This window comes from Panthera tigris, chromosome A3 (genome assembly GCF_018350195.1).
Source record: "Panthera tigris isolate Pti1 chromosome A3, P.tigris_Pti1_mat1.1, whole genome shotgun sequence".
NCBI classification, from domain to species: domain Eukaryota; kingdom Metazoa; phylum Chordata; class Mammalia; order Carnivora; family Felidae; genus Panthera; species Panthera tigris.
Genome location: NC_056662.1, coordinates 86,033,028 through 86,056,670, shown reverse-complemented (window position 1 = coordinate 86,056,670; position 23,643 = coordinate 86,033,028). Strand labels below are relative to the sequence as shown.

At 41.4% G+C, this 23,643-nt stretch overlaps 1 protein-coding gene across 16 annotated transcripts in view; it reads left to right on the top strand.

The window, feature by feature from the left end:
• Window positions 1-23,643, top strand: part of AAK1 (AP2 associated kinase 1) — a 168,656-nt gene that overhangs the window by 41,291 nt on the left and 103,722 nt on the right. Inside the window, exons 1-2 of one of the 16 annotated variants that reach the window (XM_042981627.1) lie at window positions 9,556-9,594; window positions 9,791-9,994. The exons of the other annotated variants lie outside the window; for them this stretch is intronic. The gene's annotated coding sequence lies outside the window, so the exon portion shown is untranslated. Of the gene's footprint in view, window positions 1-9,555; window positions 9,595-9,790; window positions 9,995-23,643 lie in introns of those variants that run through there. 16 annotated transcript variants of the gene reach the window in all.

The following is a 23,643-nucleotide window of genomic DNA, read 5'->3' as shown; positions in this document are numbered from 1 at the left end:
TCAGAATTTGTAAGTTTCTGACCTCACCAGGACCAGAGTCCTTTTGGGGAAAGCTGGTGACTTCTATTCACGAGACATCAATGAAGTAAGATATGATTAATTTCCATGGTATTCAGCAACCACATTCCTGATAGATGTGACCTTGAAAACACAGCTCTCTGCCATGGTGTCACCACACACCTCTGTCATGTTGTTAGATACAAAACACCAAATTTTGTTTTATTTTATTTTATAATTATTTTATAGTTTATTTTGAAACACAGTCATGTATAGGCACCTGAATAAATTCAAGGTTATCCCTTCCATAACCTGACTGTCCCTCACATTTTGACTTCTCTTGAGTACCAAAGGGTGATGTGGAGGTACAGCTTTTACCCCTTAGGAGTTAAACACAGCCTACAGGATGTTCCTGCTTGAACTAGCCCTTGTGTGAATGTCCAGGGGTGTATGTCTTATTTGTGACTGTTATTGGGCATGTGTATGATGGTAGAAGACAGTTGAGTTGGTGGGCTAAAATAGATTCGACTTCAGAAATATATCACTGCTTGGGGTGCCTGGGTGGCTCAGTCACTTAAGTGTCCGACTCTTGATTTTGGCTCAGGTCATGATTTCATGGTTCATGGGTTTGAGCCCCACATCCGGCTCTCTGCTGTCAGTGCAGAACCCACTTCAGATCCTCTGTCTCCCTCTCTCTCTGCCTTTCTCCCACTCATGCTCTCTCTCTTAAAAATAAATAAACATTAAAAAATTTTTTTTTTAATTTATTTATTTTTGAGACAGGGAGAGACAGAGCATGAACAGGGAGGGTCAGAGAGAGGGAGACACAGAATCTGAAACAGGCTCCAGGCTCTGAGCTGTCAGCACAGAGCCCGACGCGGGGCTCGAACTCACGGACTGAGAGATCATGACCTGAGCTGAAGTCAGCTGCTCAACCGATTGAGCCACTCAGGCGCCCCTAAAAATTTTTTTAAAAAAAGAAAAAATACAAAAACCAGCCCACATCTTACATCCGCAGATTTACTACACAGCATATTAGTATTTAACTCTCTAGCCTTTTTCTATGTATAAATATATGAAATATAAAATATATTATGTATTTTTATGTTATATAGGAACTATATATTATATAATAGATATTTATGCCAAATTTGTGAGAACTTGAGGCCTGCTTTTGTTTTCTTTTTTCTTCTTAAAATTGTAAAAAACACATAATGTAAAATATACCCTCTTAACTGTTTTTAAGTGTACAGTTTAGTAGTATTAACAATATTCACATTGCGAAGTATGCTTTTCTTTGCTAAACAATATAGTGTGAACATTTCCCATACATGAGTACAGACGTTCATTTTTGAAGGGGTGTGGATGTACAGTAATTGAGTTAATTTCCTATTGTCAAATATTTAGGTTTCCAATTTGGATATTAATGCTGCATAAAGCATTACATATACATACATATATGTAAATATATATAACTGCACCTTTCATCAAGATAAAGTTCCAGGAGACTTGTTGGCTTAATGGATGTGGACTTTCTCAGGGCTTCCAATGTATATTGTCAGATTGCACTTTTATCACCATGTTTAAGTGCCCCTTTTGTTGTATTCCTGCCAGTATTTGATGTTAGAATTCTTTTAAATCAGTGTTTATGTAATACTATCGTTAATGCCAAAAAATACGCTAACAGGAGTAAAAGCTAAAGAAGTCAATTAGAAAAAATGCATTTTTTAAAACGTTTTATTCATTTTTGAGAGACAGAGAGAGACAGAGCATGAGTGGGGAAGGGGCAGAGAGAGGGAGACACAGAATCTGAAACAGGCTCCAGGCTCTGAGCTGTCAGCACAGAGCCCGATGTGGGGCTCTAACTCACAAACTGTGAGATCCTGACCTGAGCTGAAGTCGGACGCTCTGAGCCACACAGGCACCCCTAGAAAAAATGCATTTTAGGGACTGGGATGCATGAGATTATTATGGTTTATAAACTAGCAAATTATTGGTTCTTTACAAGAAGAATTTAACAGATTAACTCCTCAGTGCACAAGCATGGTAACTTTTCTCTTCAGACATATATTCTTGGAGTATACAAAATCTGAATCAGTCCTCATGAATGAGAAGAAATGCCTCAGAATTTGAAGAAGAGGTTTAAGTGAGTCTAATTCTCATAACCCAGATGGGTGGGTCTCAAGATAGGGTGTATTGATTTTTTTTTTAATGATTATTTTTGAGGCAGGGAGAAAGAGCACAAGCAGGGGAGGAGCAGAGAGAGAGGCAGACAGGATCCAAAGCAGGCTTTGCACTGATAGCAGAGAGCTGGATGTGGGGCTTGAACTCACGAACTATGAGATCATGACCTGAGCTGAAGTCGGATGCTTAACCGATTGAGCCACCCAGGTGCCCCAGGATGTATTGACTTTTGTGTAACTTTTTTATGGTAAAACTTTTTTTCTGTTGCTTTTAACTTTTTTTTAATGTTTATTTATTTTGAGAGAGAAAGAGAGAGAGAGCAAGCAGGGAAGGGGCTGAGAGAGAGAGGGAGAGAGAGAATCCCAAGCAGGTTCCTCACTGTTAGCATAGAGCCTGATGCAGGGCTCAGTCTCATGAACTACAAGATCATGACCTGAGCTGAAATCAAGAATGGGATGCTAAATGGACTGAGCCACCCAGGTGCCCCTTTCTTAGTGTGTTTTGTTCACCACAAGTAAATTTCAAATTTTAATGAGGGGAAATCAATAAAATTTTGGTTATTCCTTTCATAGTATGTTTATAGAAAACTTTCCCTATCTCGAGGTTATAGTATTACCTTAATTTCCTTTTAGTACTGATCTGGTTTCAGGTTTTACATTTATGTCAGAAATTGCAAACATTTTTTTCTAATAGGTTGAATTTCACAGGTTAGAAGAGGTGGGGGTTGTTGATTCCCCCTGCCCCCATAGTGTTTTTCTCAGTTGGGATTATCCTCTGATTTGTCCCAGTCCTCACAGCTTTATTTGTCTTATACTTCACATATTTAAATTTGAACATTTTATTTTACCTACATGATCCTTAAGGACATTTGAGTTTGTGACCCGTAATTAGTTAATCCAGAGTTTATTTTGGTATTTGGGTGATAGAGGGAATTGACTTGAAATTTCCACCCCCCCCCCCCCCCCCAGTGACTAGTTAATGGTACCAACAGTTTTTATTGGATAATTCCCATACATATTAAATTCTTACATGTTCTTGAGGTCTTTTCACTTTTCTGTTTGTTGTTGCAGCAATCACATTTTATAATTTTATATCTAAATTATATGTTTCTAAATTTTAATGTCTGGTGGGACCCCACCCCTGCTCTCATTTGACTATGTCAGTATTCCAGTGCATTTTTTTTCCTAGGTGAAATTTTGAATAATTTCACCCAAAAACAAAAGTAACCTACTGAAATTTTAGTTTTAATTTTCATTCAGTTCAAAATACTTTCTAATTTCCCTTTTGATTTCATGTTTGACCCATAAGTTATAGGAGTATTTGGAAACTAAATAGTTTCCAAATATTTGTGGCTTTCCCCAGAGATCTTTCTGTTACTGATTTCTAATTTAGTTCCATTTAAGATCATATTAGTCACAGAACATACTTTGATTTAAATCCTTTTAAGTTTATTGAGAATTCTTTTATAGCCATAGAATATGGCATATCTTGATCTTCTGTGGGCACTTGAAAACAATGTATTCTGTTGTTAAATGGAGTGTTCTATAAATGTCAATTAGGTCACGATGGTTATTAGGTCAAGTTGGTTGGTAGTGTTGTTCAAGTCTTTTATATCCATATTAATTTTCTGTTGATTTGTTCTCTCAATTATTGAGGGCAGGGTATTAGAATCTTTGACTATTATTATAGATTTGTTCATTTCTCCTTGTAGTTCTATTAATTTTTGCTTCATGTACTTTGAATTTCTGTTATTAGGTAGACATTTGTTGGTGAATTGACCTCTTTATGATTATGAAATAGCCCTGTAATAGCTTTGCTCTGAAATCGACTTTGATATTAATATAGTCTCTTCAGCTTTCTTTTGATTAGTGTTAGCATCGCATGTCTTTTTTATCCTTTTACTTTAACTTATCTGTATCTTTATATTTAAAGTGGGTTCCTTATAGGCATAATATAGTTGGATCTTTATTTTTTATCCAGTCTGACAATCTCTACATTTTAATTGAGGTGTTTAGCATGTACTTTTTTTTTTTTCTCCCTGGCTACTTTTACACATTTTGAGGTTCACCCATGGACTCAGTATCAATATGATATCTTATTTCTGTGTGGTATTTCATTATATTGATATTCCCCAATTTATTTATCCATTCAACTTTTGAAAGACAGTTGAATTCTTCCAGTTTTGGCTGTTAACATTCTCACGCAAGTCTGTGTGTGACTATTTGTTTCCCTTCTCTGGGAGTGGGATTGCTGGTTCATAGGGTAAGTGTACATTTAACTTTGGAAAAATAGTCTTTTATAAAGTTGTACGGTTTTACATTAATGCTAGCAATGTATGAACGTTTTTATTGCTGTCCATTCTCACCAAGTTCTTGGATTGTCAGCCTTTTACTTTTGGAAAGCTATGTATTTTTTTTTTTTGTGTTTGTGTTGGTTTTATAACTACTTTTGTTTCTTTATTTTTTAAATATATATATATATATTTTGAGAGAGCACAGGCAGGGAGGGATGGGAAGGTGGGGATAGAGGATATGAAGGGGGCTCTGCACTGACAGGCTGACAGCAGCAAGCCCAATGTGGGGCTCGAACTCACCAACTGTGAGATCATGACCTGAGCTGAAGTTGGATGCTCAACCAACTGAGTCACCCCATGTGCCTCTATACTAGTTTTCTTACTGAACTTTTATTAGTTGTTTCTGATCTCATTGTCTTGAGTTTTCCAAGTAGACAACCATATCATCTGTAAGTAATAGAAATTTGATCTGAACATTTTCAGTATTTCTCTCTTTAGTTTTTCTTCCAGCTGAACCTCATTGACTTAAACTTCCAAAATAGGTTTAATAAATTTGAAAAAGAATTTCATCAAAATAATTAAAATACAAATATGTTGGCATTCTTTGAAAGAGTCAGTTGAAAAACTCAAAACAACTCATTCTTTAGTGATGTAGTGTGAATGAGCTCTTTCTAAGTTATTATGTATCTGTAAGCTCATTATCAATTAAATACAAACTTTTGAAGGATAAATGAATTCTCTAAGTTTATCCCCATGACAAGTTCAGAAGTGTGTACAACCCCTTAAAGCATTTTAACGTACCTATTTGTTACATGTTGTAGAAATTCTCTGATGGATTTTTTTTTAAGGTATATGTTCAGTTTTTATAAATAGTTATTACCTGCTTGTCCTAGTCATTGCTAACATTTATGAGTTAACAGGTAATGGCTTTGTGATTCTGGGATATATATGTGATAGAACATTGCCTAGAGCAGGATTTTTCTTTTCTTTATTTAAAATTTTTTTTATGTTTATTTTGAGAGAGAGAGAGAGAGAGAATATGCATGCATGCAAATGGGGGAGGGGCACAGAGAGGGAGAAAGAATCCCAAACAGGCTCCACACTATTAGCCCAGAGCCTGACAAGGGGCTTGATCATATGAACCCTGAGATCATGACCTGAACTGAAATCAAGAGTCAGATGCTTAACTGACTGAGCCATCCAGGTGCCCCTAGAGCAGGATTTTTCAACCTTGAGACTACTGACATATAGGGCTGGATAATTTTTTGTTGTGTTGTGCTGTCCTGTGCATTGTAGGATGCTAGCAGCATTCCTGGCCTCTACCCACTTGATGCCAGTAGGTCCCTACTACCCTCCCACCCACCCCATGCCCCCCAAATCAGAAATGTCTCCAGACTTTAGCAAATATCTCCTCTTGCGGGCAAAGTAGCCCTCTCTTGAGAAACAGTGGTGTGACTGATCTTGAAGTGGGTTTAGGCACTACCGAACTAGAAATACTGGCAGGACACATGATTAGTTCAGTGGCTCGTTGAATACCCAAATGGACCATTTATTGAGAATTGTGTTCTAGTCTAGAGATTGGAGGAACTGGGAATTTGGAGGAATAGTCTTCCTTTTGTCCCAGTTTGTGGATTCCCCGAGTCACTTCCTCATCTTCTTTTATTGACCCCTCTGTGGAATAGGAGAACCAGGAGAGGGTAACTGGGAGCTATTGATAAAATGTTAGGAAAGTTATCAGAAGATCCCTTGATGACATCTTGCCCCAACTTTCCTATTTAAGCTCCATTAAACTGTCTGTGGTTGTTGTGGTTTGAAATATAGAACCAACTCTAACTCTTTTGGTTCCAGATTAAAGTGATTTATAAGTCATTTACACAGACTTCCTCAAACATAGTCTTATTTCTCCTGCCTTGGTTCACTATGAGGAATGGTACTTATATACTCTGGTGGCGCACAGTAGAATCTCTCACGTAGGATCAGAGTGGTGGTGTGGATGATCGGTAGACCTTACTAGTTTTGGATGATTTCCAGTTATTTCATGCTCTAACTGAGCCAGGTAACATAAGTTGCTGAACCGGACTTCATTTTTTGCTTTGCGACTGTGACCTTTTGAATTGAGTCCTTTATCTACTTTATGCCTTAAATCTACCTATTTCTCAAAGTCATTGAGAATAATAAAATTGCAGTGATATTTATAATGTTACCCTCTTAACTATAAATAGTCGAACTGCAGTGTGAGTAAATGCTCTGTAAAATCTGGACATACAAAATGGATTTGCCTTTCCAAATCTTACCAGTCCTTCAGAATTCATCCAAAGTTCCATTTGTCTCAAGAAACTTTCCCTAACAGTTCTAGCTAATATGGGTCTTTCCATAGGCTTACATTTTTTGCTCAATGTTTTGTGTCTTATCTCTCCAACAAAACTGCAAGTTTTTGTTTTTGTTTTTGTTTTTGTTTTAGGGAGGTAGGAGTGGGAATTGGAAGGGACATCACATTTTTATGCAATATTAAATCCCTTTAATACTTTATATCATTTGAGCTTCCTACTAACTTTAAGATTGTTAGAACTGATATAATTATTCCCATTTTACAACTGTGAAAATGGAGTTTTAGAGATGTCAAGACTTATCCAATGTTATCCAGTTAATAGCTGGTTAAACCAAGGATAGTACCCATTAGGTATTAGAATTCCTAACTAGAAAAATTGTTCAAACCTAAAAACTGTTTTTGATTTGCCATTGTGTTTGCAAAGTACAGAATCTTAGTGTTGCCTGTTAAAGTATTGAGACATCTAAGCCTGCTATATTAAGTAGGCTGTGTACAAGGTTAGTGGGGATGGCTTATGCTGAATCACTCCTGCCCTGGCTGTGTCCTCCAGGAAGGACAGGCACTGCGGAATAGCAATCTGGGGGTGGGTACGCAGACTCTGATCATACCACAGTTGCTCTATAAAGCCTTCTTGGAAGGTGTGCTCTTTCCTGTTTTCAGGCACCTTTGCTGACCAAAGTCCCCAATGTCCTTTGCTTTAATCCTCAGCATTTCTGCTGCTACTGATATAGCTTTGTGATGATACCAGCTAAAACCGAGTGTTTTAGGGACAGGCTCCAGTGTGCCCTGACCAGGAAGTTAGTATGCCTCAACCAGCGTGGAAACCGCAGAGAATAGCTCTGCCGGTGTAAGGGGATGAAGCCTTGTTTTTAGCTCAGCTCATAGAGTGGAGAATGAAGCTCCCAGCTTGTCTACATGTCTGACCTCTGTTGTTGGTTGTCCCATGCATTGAACAGAGTCATGTAGAGGTTTTGACTTATTCCTGTGGCCTGGCAGAGCTAGTTTGTATAGATTATTTTATCCAAACCAGTTGGACGTGCTTTTTTTGTTTGTTTTGTTTTTAAATCATATTGCTTGGCTTCCTTCTGTGAGCTAAAATGGAAGCTACCTTGAAACAAACTAGGAGCTGCTAACTTCCCTGTGCCTGAACTACCCAGTGTAGGTGCTCTGCTATCTGTACTTGAATGCCTGAGGCGGGTCATGCCTAGAGATTGTTTCTGCTTTCAAGGACCCTTAGCTTCCCTGACCTGATACTCCTTTGCCTGCTTTAATTTTGAATATTGTATATCTATTCTGTTCACACCCCGTAGGCTTCCTTTTCCTGCTGATTTTCTTTCTAGGTCTAGGATCAGTACCTCAGTGCTTAACCATTAGCCAGCTTCGGAGTCCAGTAATTGGATCATCTGCCCTGTCCAGCACACAATTAGCTAATTGTCTGGGCTCTATTTGATTTATTCCTGACCTTGACGGGTCTCCCAACTAGTGTTAACTAGTCTAAGAACTGTTTAACTCTTTAACAACCTGATACATCTCTGCGCCTCAATCTTGACCAAGGCATTCAGTGAAAATTCTGGTTTCTTGTCTGTACTCCGACCCCAGATGACACTAGTGATGGCTTTGTGATTGGGTTATGAGACTGACCCGTATTGTATACCATATGAGCATATTGCTTATATGTTTCTCAAGACTGAGTCTGCCTTTTCTAAAAGACATCTAAAAAGCAACAGAAAATCAGAAGGTGCCTTTTTTGGTAGCAGTTCTTTCATTTATTCTGTTGGAGATCCAGGTTGAGCTCTTTGTAAGATTTTCTTCCATATAATGTACTAACAATAGTAAACCTTGATCCACAGATCAGGTGTGCCATTTGATAAAAATAAATAATGTATATGAACTCAATAAAACTAACCTGTTTAATGGAAGCATCATAAAAACTTGTGTGGAAAAAACAAAAAAAGCATGTAGCCGTGGTAGCAAGTATAAAACGGGTGTCAAAACTGAGGAGTCACAAAACTGCACAGCTCAGCACCAAGGACGTTTCCCAGATGCTCAGATGCCGCAGCCACCCAGTACGAGGACTCATCTTGACCATTCAGAGAGTTGGATTTCTGACTGCTTGCATCATTCGAAGCCATCTTTTACTGACAACAAACCAGTATAATATATCGAGAGTCATTTAGACTTCCCTCTTAATACAAGGAATAGAGAAACTGATGCTCATGACAAATATTGAAATTGGAGCAAAGTTTATATCAGCAAAACTCCTGTAACCAGAGTTTTACTGAAGGCTGCAGGCAGGGTGAGACACGCACCTAATGGACATTACTTAGGAAGGAAGGGGTTAGGGGAGATGGGGATGAACATTTGTTGGCTGTTTTCTGTGGTTAGACATGTGCTACGTGCTTTATGATGCTATCTTATATAATCTTTATAACACCTCAGTGGAGTAGCTGGTGGTTCCTCATTGTATAAATAGGCTGAGGTCACATTACTGTGGAGTGTTTGCACTGGGCTTTGACTCTAGATCTAACGACAAACCCTTGCTCCTTAGAATGAGGCAGGATTGCTTTTGAAAATGAAAGCTGCTGATTTTGGCAGAAAGGCGGGCAATAGGAAGGACTCAGTCTGAATTCCCTCATTTCGTAAAGATTGCTGCATTTGAAAGCAGGGTACGTTAGTTTCCAACACCAGCTGTTAGGATCACCTATGGAGATTTCAAAAAACAAAAACAGAACCCCACCACCCTGAGGATTCTGAATCTCAGTGGTTTCTGGATGTGGGGCTGACTGCCAAGGTGATTCTGTTGTGCTTTTAGGATTGAGAAATGTTTATATATGGAGAACGATGAAATGGTTATGAGCCCTGGAGTGATCCTGGAGATATATCTCCAACAATCTTGTGAGAGAAAACTGAGGCCCAGAGAGTTCAGAAGCCAGATATTTCTTTATTCAGTATAGCACTTACCCAGCATTAACTGTTTGTTATTTTAGGTGATTCAAAAAACAAGGAAAAAATGCTTTCTCTGCCTTTGAAGAATTTTTAGCTAACGGCCACATAGTTGATGAATGGAGTGCCACATTTGGAATCCAGGTTTCCTGACTTCATTGGTGTTACAGAGCCTTTTGAATATTATCATTGCCAGGTCCTCTTTGAGATCCCTCCAAGCTGTGTCAATGGTTCCCGTTAACACTGTGGTAAGTGGCCTCCAAAGCCCATGGCTCCCTGTTCCAGAAGTCTCCTGCCTGCCTTTCTGCCTCATTACCAGCCTGGTATTCAACCACCCATTTTGCCTTAGGTTCACAAGCCCACAGCTTTTTAGTTGACTTCTTTGTTCTTGGTTCATTTTTAAGTGTCTCACCTGGAAAAGGCCTGAAAAGCTGCAGAATGATTATTTTAGAAATGCAATGCTTGGATGAAACCTGCCCTACTGGTGGTCATCCTGATCTCTTTGCTGTGCTTTCTAATTAGTTCACAGTCATCTGACTCATCCTACAGTGTTTTTGTGGGCTGCATGTTTTTCAGAGTTTTCCCCAGACCTCTCCGGGCAGTGAACACAGCAGAGGGCAGAGAGCCATTACCCCCAGTCACTGGGGAGGGAAGGGGGAAGGAAGGCAATGTGTGTGCCGAGCACTGTGCTAGACTCTTTTCTGTGTATTTTTTTTCTTTCGTAGCCCTTTTTTTCTCTCAGTAGCCTTGGCAGAGAAAGTTTCTGTATCTGCAAAATAGGGACAGTAACTGAGCCTTATAGGAGTTAAGTAACTTTTTCAAGGTTATGTAAACAAGTTTTGTTGCTAGAAATCCAGCCTTAGAAGCTTCTGACCTAAGGGCCATGCTCTTTTCCTTATACCACATGTCACATCATATGTAAAGCTTTTACTCTAGTCCAAACCTACTTTTTGGATAAGTGACTCTAAATTTGATTTCTGATATCCTCAGTAAGTTTTAGAAATCAAGGCTTTGATTTAACAGTCCAGGAGGGATATAGTAATTGGGACGGGACTCCAGACAGGGTAGCATTAGGTGTCATAGTCTGAGAATTGCGGTGAGGCTAGACACTGAGGCCACAAGCCAGTCCATCAGAATCAGCGGCCAACAGAGCCATGCTCCCAGGCCAGTGTCAGAACTTGGAATACTCAGTGTGACCAAAGCATAAATGCTAAGCTGAGGGCCTTGGGATAGTGGTATGGAGGGATGGGCCTTCATCTCAGAAGTATCTCCTTTTACACCTTATGCCAAACAGAGATCACTGATCTCTCCTTTAATAGAATAGTCTTTTCTTTTATTCTTAAATTATAGCTTGACTTTTTACATATCTGCCTTTTTTGGTAATACTTACCTGGCTCTCAGTTTTTGAATCTGAAATAATTTTGAATCTTGAAAACAATTCAGGGACACCTGGGTGGCTCAGTCAGTTAAATGTCTGACCTCAGCTCAGGTCATGATCTCACCATTGGTGAGTTCGAGCCCCGCGTCGGGCTCTCTGCTGATAGCTCAGAGCCTGGAACCTGCTTCAGATTCTGCGTCTCCCTCTCTGCCCTTCCCCTGCTCGCACTGTCTGTCTCTCAAAAGAAATAAACAGCAACAAAATTTTTTTAATTGAAAATAATTCAAGTTTATTGTAATGAGGAAATGAGAACATATATGTGAATGATTGTTGCAAACTGTAGACTATCCATACAGATACCAGGTATGAGACCCCAGCTTCCCTAAAAACTAACAGACTGGTAAGGACAGCGGTTTTGATATTGGGTGAAGGGAGAAGTAATTTTTAGAGTATGAATACTTCAGGAGAAGCAAAACCAGAGTGGGAAGCTGCACTGGGGGTGGGGTGGAAAGCTTTAGATTTCCTGGGGGGAGGGGCTGTAAATAAGATCTCTGAGTGCCCAGAGTTGGAGGTCTTGGGAGATCAAAGACTTAACCTGATTTGATGCTGACCTGGGGTCTTACTCCAAGTAGCTGTTGCCATGTGCTTGTGGACACCATCTTGTGCAGTCTTTAGCTCAGTGATGAGTTGTTGAGAGCCTGACATTATACCTAAACGTGTTGGAGTATCCTATAGAAATTGAATCATGTACTATAACATTTATATGCGAGTCTTGTAGTGGAACCAGTTGCGACTGGGGATTGGCATGAGTCTCTGTGACAAATTGGAAGACCAAGGTACCAAGACAGTTATCTATATAAGTCGGGACTACTCAAAGCTGAAGCTAAAAGCAATATTTGACTCTACCGTCTCCCACACTCTCTCACCCTGTTTCTTTTCTTTTATCAAAACATGGTATTACTGTGTTTTCAAGAGCGAATTATAATTAAAGTATCCACAGTGTAAAGCTCATCAACCCAGGGTCTCCAAGTGGAGTAGAGAAGCTGGTTAGAGAAGAGGTATTATGTAATGACCTAATTATGAGGCCTGCCATCTGCTTAGGAGTCACGCCTGTCTGCTTAGGGTTCCCTGATTGTGTTTTTCAAGGAGGATGCTAGATTGTTTAGGGAGCTGTGTGTGTATACGTGTGTGTGTGTGTGTGTGTGTGTGTGTGTGTGTGTGTGGTGTAGGTAAATGGCACTAGAAATATTAATGCTTTTCTTGAAGGAGGTTGGTAGGTTGTTGGGGGGAGGGAGTCGAAACAGCCTTGGAGGGCTTCTAAGCAGATGTTACCCGTAAGCATAGAGAACACTAGTGGAAGGTTAATTATTTTGTAGAAGGGGCTCCACATATTAGGGGAGGGGCAGTCAGGTGAAGGTGGCTGTCAGGATGTGGCCAGAGACCTCAAGTCTACCTGGAGAGCCAACCGAGACATTTTTCTCTATGAAGGAGAAAGAATGAGAAATGCGCTGTTTTTTCAGTGGGTGGTTTCCTACTAGGGGTAAAAACATTAAATCCAGGATCCTGGAAAAATAGGAAAAATATTCAATATAGAACTGAAATGTAAACCACTGTGCTCAGGGCACCTGATGAGTCAGTTGCTTCTGAAGGGACTTAGGTCCAAGAATCAATGAAAAAATCATGCAGGTAGCAGGAAGGTGTCAGGTGAAGGGAGTGTGCCTTTGGGCCTGCTGTGGGTATTGTGCTCAGCTGGAAAGGAGTCTTTGGACTATGAGCCATGAGGCTGAGACCCAGGAGGGTATCCACACACTGCTGGTATACTAGACATATAGGGAAAATTTCAGACTTTTTTTTTGTCTTAAATATCAAACTTTCCGAACACTCTTTAGGACAATCTTTAACAGAAAATCTCTTTGCCTTCAGGTTTAAGAAATGTGCGTATGTCAGGACAATTAGCAAGTGATTGTAGCGAACATCCCAGAGGGAGTAATGTTTTGCCAATCCCTACCCCTACTTCCACCTATCAGAGAGTTCTTTAAAATTTATTTTCTTCTGCTCCACCCACTACCCTCCAATATGAAAGCAATGCTGTCTTCTAAAGAATAATAATTCAAAGTCCTGCACAGAATTGAGGAGGTTGTTTGATGTGTTTTATATCCCTAAAGAATCACCAAAATATGGCAGATACCCACCTCCCAGGGTCAGAGGTTTTCATGTCCCTTTAAACCAGTGCCACATTTTTATTTTACAGATGAGAAAGTGGAGGCCCAGAAAAGTGTAGTGACTTGCTCAAGGTCATAGCTTGTCATTTGTGGAACTTGGACCACAACTAGGTCTCCTGACTCCTAGCCTGTTTTTTCTGTTGCCCGTTGGTATCTCTCACGTGGAGATTTATTTGAAATGTTGCCAGGATTTCTGTGGCGGTGGCAGTCACACCTGATCACAGTGAGTATGTAATCACACACAGTTTGTGGACATAACCCTTTGGACATTATGAGGGCTCTCACTGGTTCAACTTCCAGCACAGTTCTCAGAGCAGCAGGAAAGACTTTTTTTTTTTAATTTTAAAAAAAATGTTTATTTATTTTTGAGAAAGAGAGACAGAGGGGGTGTGAGGCAGAGAGACAGGGTGACACAGAATCTGGAGCAGGCTCCAGGCTCTGAGCTGTCAGCACAGAGCCCGACATGGGGCCTGAACCCGTGAGCTGTGAGATCATGACCTGAGTTGAAGTCAGACGCTTAACCGACTGAGCCACCCAGGCGCCCCAGTGGGAAAGACTTTTAAGGCGCTAGAACATCAGCATTCTTTTTCCATGAGTTTGCCAAGACTTTGGAACAGAAAGTTTTATTTCCACAACTAAGCCTGCCTCTCATCTTCCCTTTGACCACCACTTCTTGTCAGACCCTGTTTCTGGAACAACTTTGGGATGGCCTTTCTCTTTTGCTTGACTTTCCTAGCATTCATACTTGAGCTTGAGCAAACATCCAGCAAAGAGGTTTCTCTGTAGGATCTTGAATAGCTATGTAAAATGTAGATTATGGTATATTTTGTTTTCTCCAGTGGCAGATCTCTTCAGGAGAATAGAAATTTGCAGTCATTAGCTTCCTTTCCTCCACAAAGACAGGCAGCATGGTCAGACTTCCTTGCCACTTCTCTTACCCTTAAACCACTGATAGGCTTTACTTAATTTGGTCACACACACACGTTTTTCAAATAAAGAGTTACTCTGATTATATCCTAAGTGTTCATAGTATACTGCAGTTTTTACTTATTTCAAAAAGATCTGAAATGCCTCTGATCCTGGGCAGTGGTTCCCCAGAATGGCAGATGATCTGTATTGCCTGGGAGGCTTTAAGAAAAAGAATAGATCTCAGGGCCTTACTCAGGCCTACTGAATCAGACTCTTTATCAGCATTTAGCTATTTACCAAGTATGTTATCAGTGATGTAAGGTGTACTTTGTATATTGGGTACTTAATACGTGGCTTACGAATTTATCTAGAGTCTGTTGGGAGGACAAAAGGTTTTGTTTTTTTAGAACACTTAGTGCACTTCAATGTGGCATTGTAAAGTGAATCTATTTTTTTCTGCAATAATGTAAGAATGAATAGTGAAAGCATTCTCTAAATATCTTTTGAATTGGGCCATTTGAAAATGGACTGGGCTACCTGCAATGTGCTAAATGTTATCCACCAAAGTACAGAGAAATGTTTTAATGTAGGGCTTTAAAAAAAAAAAAGGAAGTAATTTTAAAATACACTTATGATAAATAGGTAGAAAATTGACACAAATAAAACACTTCCTTTGAGTTAAATTAGATATTTTATTTGCTTTTAAATAGCACATCTTTTAAAAACTTGATTATTAAAAAGCATAATCCTGGGGCTCCTGGGTGGCTCAGTTGGTTAAGCGTCTGACTTTGGCTCAGTTTACAATCTCACAGTTCATGAGTTCGAGCCCCACATCAGGCTCTGTGCTGACAGCTCAGAGAGTGGAGCCTGCTTTGGATTCTGTGTCTCCCTCTCTCTCTGCCCTTCCTCTACTGTCTTCTCTCTCTCTCTCTCTCTCTGAAAAATAAATAAACATTTAAAGAAAGCAGAGTTCTAAAATATTCATTTGGTCGTCCATGATTTTGTACATAGACTGAATATGAAAATTGTAGCATGTTAATGTTTACTGTCTTCATAAAGTTTATCTAATTCAATCTTCTACTTTTATGGATGGGGAGCTAAGACCCAGGAAGGAAGAGTAAGTTAATCCAAAAGTATTAAGACTTTCTAAAATTTTTTTAAAATTTATTTTTGAGAGAGAGAGAGAGAGAGAGAGAGAGAGAGATAGAGCATGAGCAGGGGAAGGGCAGAGAGAGAGAGGGAGACACAGAATCCGAAGCAGGCTCCAGGCTCTGAGCTGTCAGCACAGAGCCTGACACGGGGCCTGAACTCATGAACTGTGAGATCATGACCCGAGCAGAAGTCTGACGCTCAACCGACTGAGCCACACGGGCGCCCCTAGTCAAGAGTTTCTATAGGCACATAGTAGTCACCTACTTAAACTAGCTGACATTTAAAAAGGAAAATGATAAAAAGATAAGGTAGGGAGGGGTCTGTTCTGGAACCTAGGAGCAGGGGTGTCGCTGACCCTTAGGAAGAGATTAGGAACAAGAAAGCTCTCAGGGGTTTCTGTCTGGCTGTCTGGCTCGCTCTCTCTCTCTCTCTCTCTCTCTCTCTCATATCTCTGCCTTTTTGTGCCTCTGTGTTGGTCTTTTCTTTCTTGCAGGTGGACTTTCTCTGTTCATTCATTCATGTGGCTCACTATGGTTACTGTATACCTCGCACTTACACTTTAAGTTGCCTGCCTAGACTTATACCAATAATTCCACTTCTGTGGGAGAAAGAATCTGATTGATCCAAGCTTGGGTCAGTTGGTCCCATCAACTGTAATGAGGTGGAGGTGAGGGTATTATTTAGTCAGACATGACTGATGGAGGAGAAGGAATGTTCAGAGGAAGGTGAGTCACTGAGTTGGACAGATACCTCACATTTTTTCTGAGAGTACAACTAATAAATTGTAGTATTCTAGGGGAAAAATGAGAATGATCTGAGGTAAGGCATTGGATATTGGGGAATGGGAGTTGTTGAAGATGGGAAATGGGGTACGGAGTGGTCACATTCACAGTAACTGGGAAAACAGGAAGGAGGGCTTGGGAGGTGTGAGGGGGGCATATGGGGCTTGATTTCAGTTTTAAATATGTTGAGTTGAGAGTGCCTATGAAAATTACAGGTGGAAATGTCTGTCAGGTTAATTGAGTAAGTCAAAAATGTATGGGTCTGGACCTCTGGGGAGAGTTGTCAATATTAAGAATGTAATTAAAGGATTCTTAATGGGTGAGCTCGCCCAGGGAGCGTTTATAGAGTGAATAGAGATGGCTCAGGACTGAACCCTGAAGAAACACTATAGTATTTAAGAAGCAGGAAGATGAGGAATTCTTTTTTTTTATTAATTGTTTTTAGTGTTTGTTTATTTTTGAGAGAGAGAGAGACAGAGTGCAAGCGGGGGAGGAGCAGAGAGAGAGGGAGACACAGAATCCGAAGCAGGCTCCAGGTTCTGAGCTGTCAGCACAGAGCCCGACGCGGGGCCCAAACTCACAAACCATGAGATCATTACCTGAGCTGAAGTCAGACGCTTAAAAGACTGAGCCACCCAGGCACCCTGAAGATGAGGACTTCTGAAGCAGATCAAGAAGTGGACAGAGATGTAAGAGGAAAGCTGAGTATGTAATGTCCTTTTTTTTTGGAAGCCCAATGGAAAGAGTGCATGATTCAAGAGTGTCGCCACTGAAATGTGCTGTGTGGCTGACATGTGAGACAATGCCTGAAAAGCAGTGTGCTTGACTGAGCCATGGAGAGGGCCTTGCAAAGGGCAGAAACCAGGTTACAAGAGGCTTTTGAATGAGTGGGAAGTGGAACGTGGAGAGAGAGAAGAGTATTAGGCCATTAAAAATGTCTGAGTGTAAAAGAGGATAGAGGTGGTAGCTAGTTGGATTAAGAAAAGGGTGAAGGGGGCACCTGGGTGGCTCAGTTGGTTGAGTGTCTGACTTCGGCCCAGGTTATGATGTCACAGCTCTTGAGTTTGAGCCCTGCATTGGGCTCAGCACAGAGCCTGCTTCGGATCTTCTGCCCCTCTCTTCTCTCTCTCTGTCCCTTCTCCGCTTGTGCTCTGTCTCTCTCAAAAATAAAAAAAAAGGGGGGGGGCGAAGAGGTTTTTTTTTTTTCCTTTTTTCTTTTTAAGATCAGAGAGACTTAGAGCATGTTTAAATACTGGTGGGAAAGAGGCAGTGGAGAGGAGCCACTGTAAATACAGGAGAGGAGAGACAGTTTCTGGAGTGAAATCCTTAAATTTTTTTTAATGTTTTTTTATTTTATTTTTGAGAGAGAGAGTGAGACACAGCATGAGCCAGGGAGGGCCAGAGAGAGGGAGACACAGAATCGGAAGCAGGCTCCAGGCTCTGAGCTGTCAGTACAGAGCCCGACGCGGGGCCCGAACCACAAACCGAACCACAAACCGTGAAAATGTGACCTGAGCTGAAGTCGGAAGCCCAACTGACTGAGCCATCTAGGTGCCCCTGGCGTGAAATCCTTAAAGACACAGCGAAGGGCTCCAGAGACAGGAGGAGGGATGGAGGCAGGCTGGCTGATGGAAGGAACTTGGAAGAGGGAGGATTGTGAAAGTCGAGGACACTGGCTGGATTCAGGACTTTTGGGGACTCTAGAACTGTTGGTAGTTTGGGGAGGTGGAAAGGGAGGAGTTGAGGCCCCTTTTAGTGTTAAGGTTTTTTTTTAATGATGCTTTTGACCCAGAGAATAATTTTAGAAGTGAAAGTGGCTGCATAGATCAGTGGGAGTTGGGGGGAAGGTAGTACACCGGGAGTAGGATCTCCTTGCACTTGAACTCTTATCTGAGCCAGGTTGTAGATGTGCTCAGCATTGGATTCTCAGGTTTCCTTAGGATTGAATCACTAATTACAATGAAGCAGGCTCAGACCAGTCAGCATCTCTTAATATTCAGCATTCAGAGAAAAGTCTAAAGGCTTCTTTATCTGTTCAAAATTTCAGTGGAAATAGTTCCCACAGCCCCACATACTCTTAACTAATATAGGCCCATTGGGAGGTGTGTGCTCTGATTTTGTCTAACGCTGTTTTTTACTTCAGCCCAAACCCTTGACTTTGGCATAATTACTGCTTGAAAGCAGAGGGGTAAGGCACCCCGTTTCCCTCTATAGCCCTGGGAGCGGGAGGGAAGAACTGCGAGGAGGAGGAGAATGCAGGCCTTCTCCTTCAACTGAGACCACATTGCCCAGGGAGGCTGAATTCCTCAGGGAGCCTTAGTGAAGGTGAAGGTGAGAGAGATACTCAAGGCCGGTGAAAAGAAGTAGAATTTAAGAATGCGATTAGCGTCTTCACCATCTCACTACCTTCCCCACCTAAAGTGCTAGTCCCCAGCCAAAGGTGCTGCTGCTGCTGGGTCCGGGTCTCTTATGTCCCCTGTGGAAACAAGTGTGGTAGAGATGAGAAGAGGTCTCTTGCCAGTACCTGGCCTCCTGCTGTTAGAGTGAATACAAAGGGCAGGAGGAGAGGGGTTAGGGCCTGGAAGGACGGAATGTAACCGAAGCTTTGTAGCTCAAGTCCCTCCCACAGTCTGCTTGTGCAGCAGGTCCAGGAAAATGATCTCTTCCACCGTGCTGGTAGGTAGAAGATGATGTGCTGAAAGCTGGCGCACCGGGGGTGACTTGGCACTCTCCCATACTGTCACTCAGCTCTCCTTGCGATGGGGTGTGGGGTTTTTTGTTGTTCCTTTTTGTTTTTTACCTAGAATGGAACCCGATGGGAGTGTAGGGCACCATTTCTTACAGTGGGGGAGTAAATCCCACTCCCCCTGGTTCCTCAGGACAGCACAGTGGCCCACTCTTAGGTGCATGGTACCAGGGGTCAGGTCATAGAATGTTTAGTGAATTGTTTCTGCTTTGCTGTGTCTCACATGTCTTTATTGGTGAAATGAGATTTGAGTCCCTGAGTGGGTGAAGAGTAGAATATGCTGGGGTGGGGGGTGCTTTGGAAGCCCGTTTTGTAGGTCGGCTTTGAGAAATGAGCCTATGAGGCAAAGATCCAGGGCACTGGGCCCAAACATGCCCAGGTTATTGGGGTCCTGCTGCTCACAGAATGAACCTGTGGTTCCCCATCGGATAAATGCATATAATAATACTTAGCCTCACAGGATTGTCATGAGGATGCAATTAGATGATGCATGTGAAAGTGCTTGGCACAGAGCTGAATCTCAGTAGTGCTATTTCTGGATGTGTTCTAAACAGATGTGCTATGAAGTAGCTGGAAGATGTGAAGGTCTGACGGAGAAAAGACCATGTCACATTATATTGGGTGTATGTTTCTTTCCCTTATAGTCACATTATATTTGACAGAGCAGTTTTTCAGACTGCTGTCCAGAGGGATGGTGCTTCTGTGATCATTGACTGGAGCTCTTGAGCTCTGGAGGCCATTTTCATCTAGATATGTGCCTCTGCTTGTCACCATGAGGACCCAGGCCTTGATAAACTTCTCATAAGCATGGTTAGTTGAGCTCATTATTATAATTCATCGTCATTCCCTTGCGTCCTGGATGTTTATCTGTGCATCATGTTTTTATACCACCATTGGACTCAAGCATAATTGTTAATGTGCAATTTTTTTTAATGTTTATTTTTGAGAGAGAGAGGCAGGCGTGAGCAGGGGAGGGCAGAGAGAGAAGGAGACAGAAAATCCCAAGCAGGCTCTGCAGTGTCAGCACAGAACACAACATGGAACTCAAACTCATGGACCGCGAGATCATGACCTGAGCGGAAGTCGGATGCTCAACCGACAGCCACCCAGGCAGTCCCTTAACATGCAAAATTTTAAACTAGCATTCTGTTAAGGACTAATGCTCCTTTTATAATTGAATGGGGGTGTCAGTCATTGTGTATTGTAAATTTTCTTAATAGAAAGGCATTTTCTATTTTGATCCCAGAATATCACTGGAGAGAGAGACTGGATTAGAGTTGAGTCAGGGGAACCTGGGAGAGTGCGTGGGGCACTCTGGACCAGATTATTCCCCTCAAGGCCATCACCACTCTTGTGTTCCTGCTTAGTACTGCCATCAGACCAGATAGGCACTGGTCCACCTCACTGCCCTTACCGTGACGGAGGGGTGGAAGCATTTCCTAGGAAATTAGCCAGTCAGGACTACGGTAAGTATAGAAACAAATTAATGCAAAGTATCCGTGATGGGCAAAACATCGGACTTTTAAATAAGACAGGATCAATAACAGTGTTGTGCCCAGCCATGTTGGAACCTGAGGCAGAAGGAAAAAAAATAAACACTGACCCTGTCTTTATTGAAAAATTTGAAACTTGAAAAAAAAGTTGAAACTTGTGAATTTTTTGCATTAATATTCATTTACAAAGTATGTTAAAAATATTATTTACTTTGAGCTTTTCTCAGCCGCTGCTGAGGTGCTCCGTCCTTTCAAGGAAGCTAAGGCCGCCTTGGGGTGAACCCCTCACTTCATCTGGTGACTAGCGATGTGACCAGCAGCGCCAGCTGGAGGGAAGGATTATTTACTTTGAATACTGAGCTTTTTGGCACTCCCTTAGATTTTGTGCCCCAGGCAGGTGCCTCTCTCCCCACACCCTAGTCCCAGCCCTAGATTTACATCAAAGAGAAAATTTTCTCCACAGGTAATTTAGTGCACTGGTTGGTGCTGGTGTGCTTCTGGTCCTTTTTGGAGACTTAGCTTCTCAACATGCCTCCCCAGGTTTGGAGGGCAGGCTTTTCTTTAAAAACAAACAACTAGAAGTTGTTTTGTTTTGTTTTGTTTTGTTTTATAACTTAAGAAAGGTAATATGTGGTCATTATAAAAAAATTTGGAAAATAGAGAAAAGGATAAGGAAGAAAGCAATCATCTGTAACCCCATCATCTATAGGCAACTCAGTCTTGGAAAATTTTTGCGTGTTTTAGTCATAACATCTTGTTGTGTTTTAGTCATAACATTTCGTTTTATTTTCTTCTAGTGTTTTTGCTATACGTATATGTTTTCTTTTTTTTTTCCACATATGCATTTTCACATAGTTGTGTTCCCAACAAAGAACTTTTTATCTTGTTTTTTAAATTTGCTATATTGTGTACATGCTAGCATATTAAAAATGTTAAATAGGGGCGCCCGGGTGCCTTAGTCGGTTAAGCGTCTGACTCTTGATCTCGGCTCAGGCCATGATCTCATGGTTCATGAGATGGAGCCCCACTGAGGCTCTGCACTGACAGTGCGGAGCCTGCTTGGGATTCTCTCTCCTTATCTGCCCCTCCCCCTGCTCTCTCTCTCTCAAAATAAATAAATCAACTAAAAAAAATTTTTTTAATGGTAAATATTTTAATAGCTATACAGTGTTTTTGTGTCTGACCAGACTAATCTTTTAACCAAATTTTTCTTTATTGGACATTTAGGTAATGTTCTTTTCTCATGTTTTTTTTGTCTTGAGCATTTTTGTACACATTTTGCACATTTTGTACAAAATATATTTCAGATTATTTCTTTAAAAAGATTACCAGAAATGAAAAATTTTTTAATCTTCTGAATTTTAATTTTTAATTTTTTTAGAGAGAGAGTATGTGTACAAGTGGAGGAGAGAGGCATAGGGAGAGAGAGAGAGAGAGAGAGAGAGAGAGAGAGAGAGAGAGAGATTGAATCTTAAGCAAGCTCCATGCTCGGTGCAGAACCTGACATGGGGCTCAATCCCAAGACCCTGGGATCCTGACCTGAGCTGAAATCAAGAGTTGGGCGCTCAACCGACTGAGCCACCCAGGCGTCCCCAGAAATGAAACTTATGAGTCAAAAGATCTGTCAGGTTTTTTTATGCTACTTCCATGTTGCTTTTAGCCACATGCCAGCTGCCATTCCTACTAGAAAGTATGACTGCCTAACTTGCCCTGCTCGCTGATGTAGCTCAGGGAGTGCTGAACTCTTTCCTCAACTTTCTTTATAGGAGTACTGGATCCTTGTCCTCCTCTTCCAGGTCGGGTAGGACCCTCTGGTCTTCAGATCTACTTCCCTTCCTTGTTTGGCATAAACCTCTTGGAATCCTGTGACATCTTGGTTTTTGCTAGTGCCCTGTGTGGGTTCCTGAGAGAGTGAACACTTCCCTAATTAAGCTTCAGATATTTTTTCTGTAAGCTTCTGGTTGCACTCGACCCTGTAGCCTCTTTTTTCAACCCTTTGTTGAGAGCTAAAAGAGGCTTGTTATTAGAAGACCCACCTTTCTCCCTAACTTACGTTTCTCTGTTGTGCTGTGATTGGTACTCATTTGTTATTAGTCTAGTCCATGAGCTTATACACATTTGGTATCTGGGCTGTTAGTACTTGACCTCTGCTTCAGTGAGACTTGGTTTCTTTATGTTTGTTTGGTGCCTGAGTCAGGTCTGATCCCCACTGTGTCCAAGAGGGATTGGGAGTAGGCTGTCCCCGGAGCTCTACGGCATCACGGTAGTTCCCACAGAGAGCCAGAAACAGACTCGACAATTCTGCGTTTCTTCCTGTGGCCCAGCCCCCACTCCCTTTAGAGTCACTCACTGAGTTTCTCTACCCTCCCCCGCTACTGTGTTGACCTCTGAGATCTGCTGTGGAGTAGAGTGCAAGGACAGCATGGACACTGGTGCCCGAGCAGATTTCTCTCCCATGCAGACAGCAGTTTCATGTAGAGCTGAGACTAGAGTGAGGAGCTTATGTCAAGTACAGAATTTAGGGGCACCCTAAAACTCAGTAATCAGCCTAAGTAATATTTTATGCAACGTTAAAGAAATAAAAATGAATGCAATGATGAACCAAGTATCAGAGTTTAAAATACAGGATCAGTTTAATAACATTGCTGTGTCCAGCCATACCACAGCCTGAGTGGAAAGGAAAAATCATCAATATGGACTTTGTCTTTTGTGTCTATGGCATGTGTCTCTCTCTGCTCATCCTGGTCCCGACCCTGGTTGTACAGCAAAGCAGAGGAAGTTTTCCCTGCGTGTAATTTAGTGCGTCAGTCGCTGCCGGTTACACCTGATCTTGACAGGCCTCTCCGGGGTTGTCCATGCCTGAGCTCTTCTTTTCACTTGATACGAAAGGTTCCACCCTGTTTTCTTCCTCTCATTGGAGAGCTACGTCCTCTTCTTTATGATTGCTTTCTGATAAACCCAGGTAAAAACCATCTTCCTGGCTTCCCCAGATAATAAGTGTTCTGAGAGCTGAGGGTCCCCTATTCCCTGACCCTGATCTGTGAGCCCAACAAAGGTTATAATGCAGACCATGTTCCCCTGTTCAAATTCCTTGTGGCTGTCCTTTCCCAAATAGATTTGACCACTTTCTGCCATAGATCTTTGTGTATGATTGCAGGTTCTACTTTAATGTAAATGTAGTCTTAACTTAAACATTCTCACTCTTCAAGTGTGGT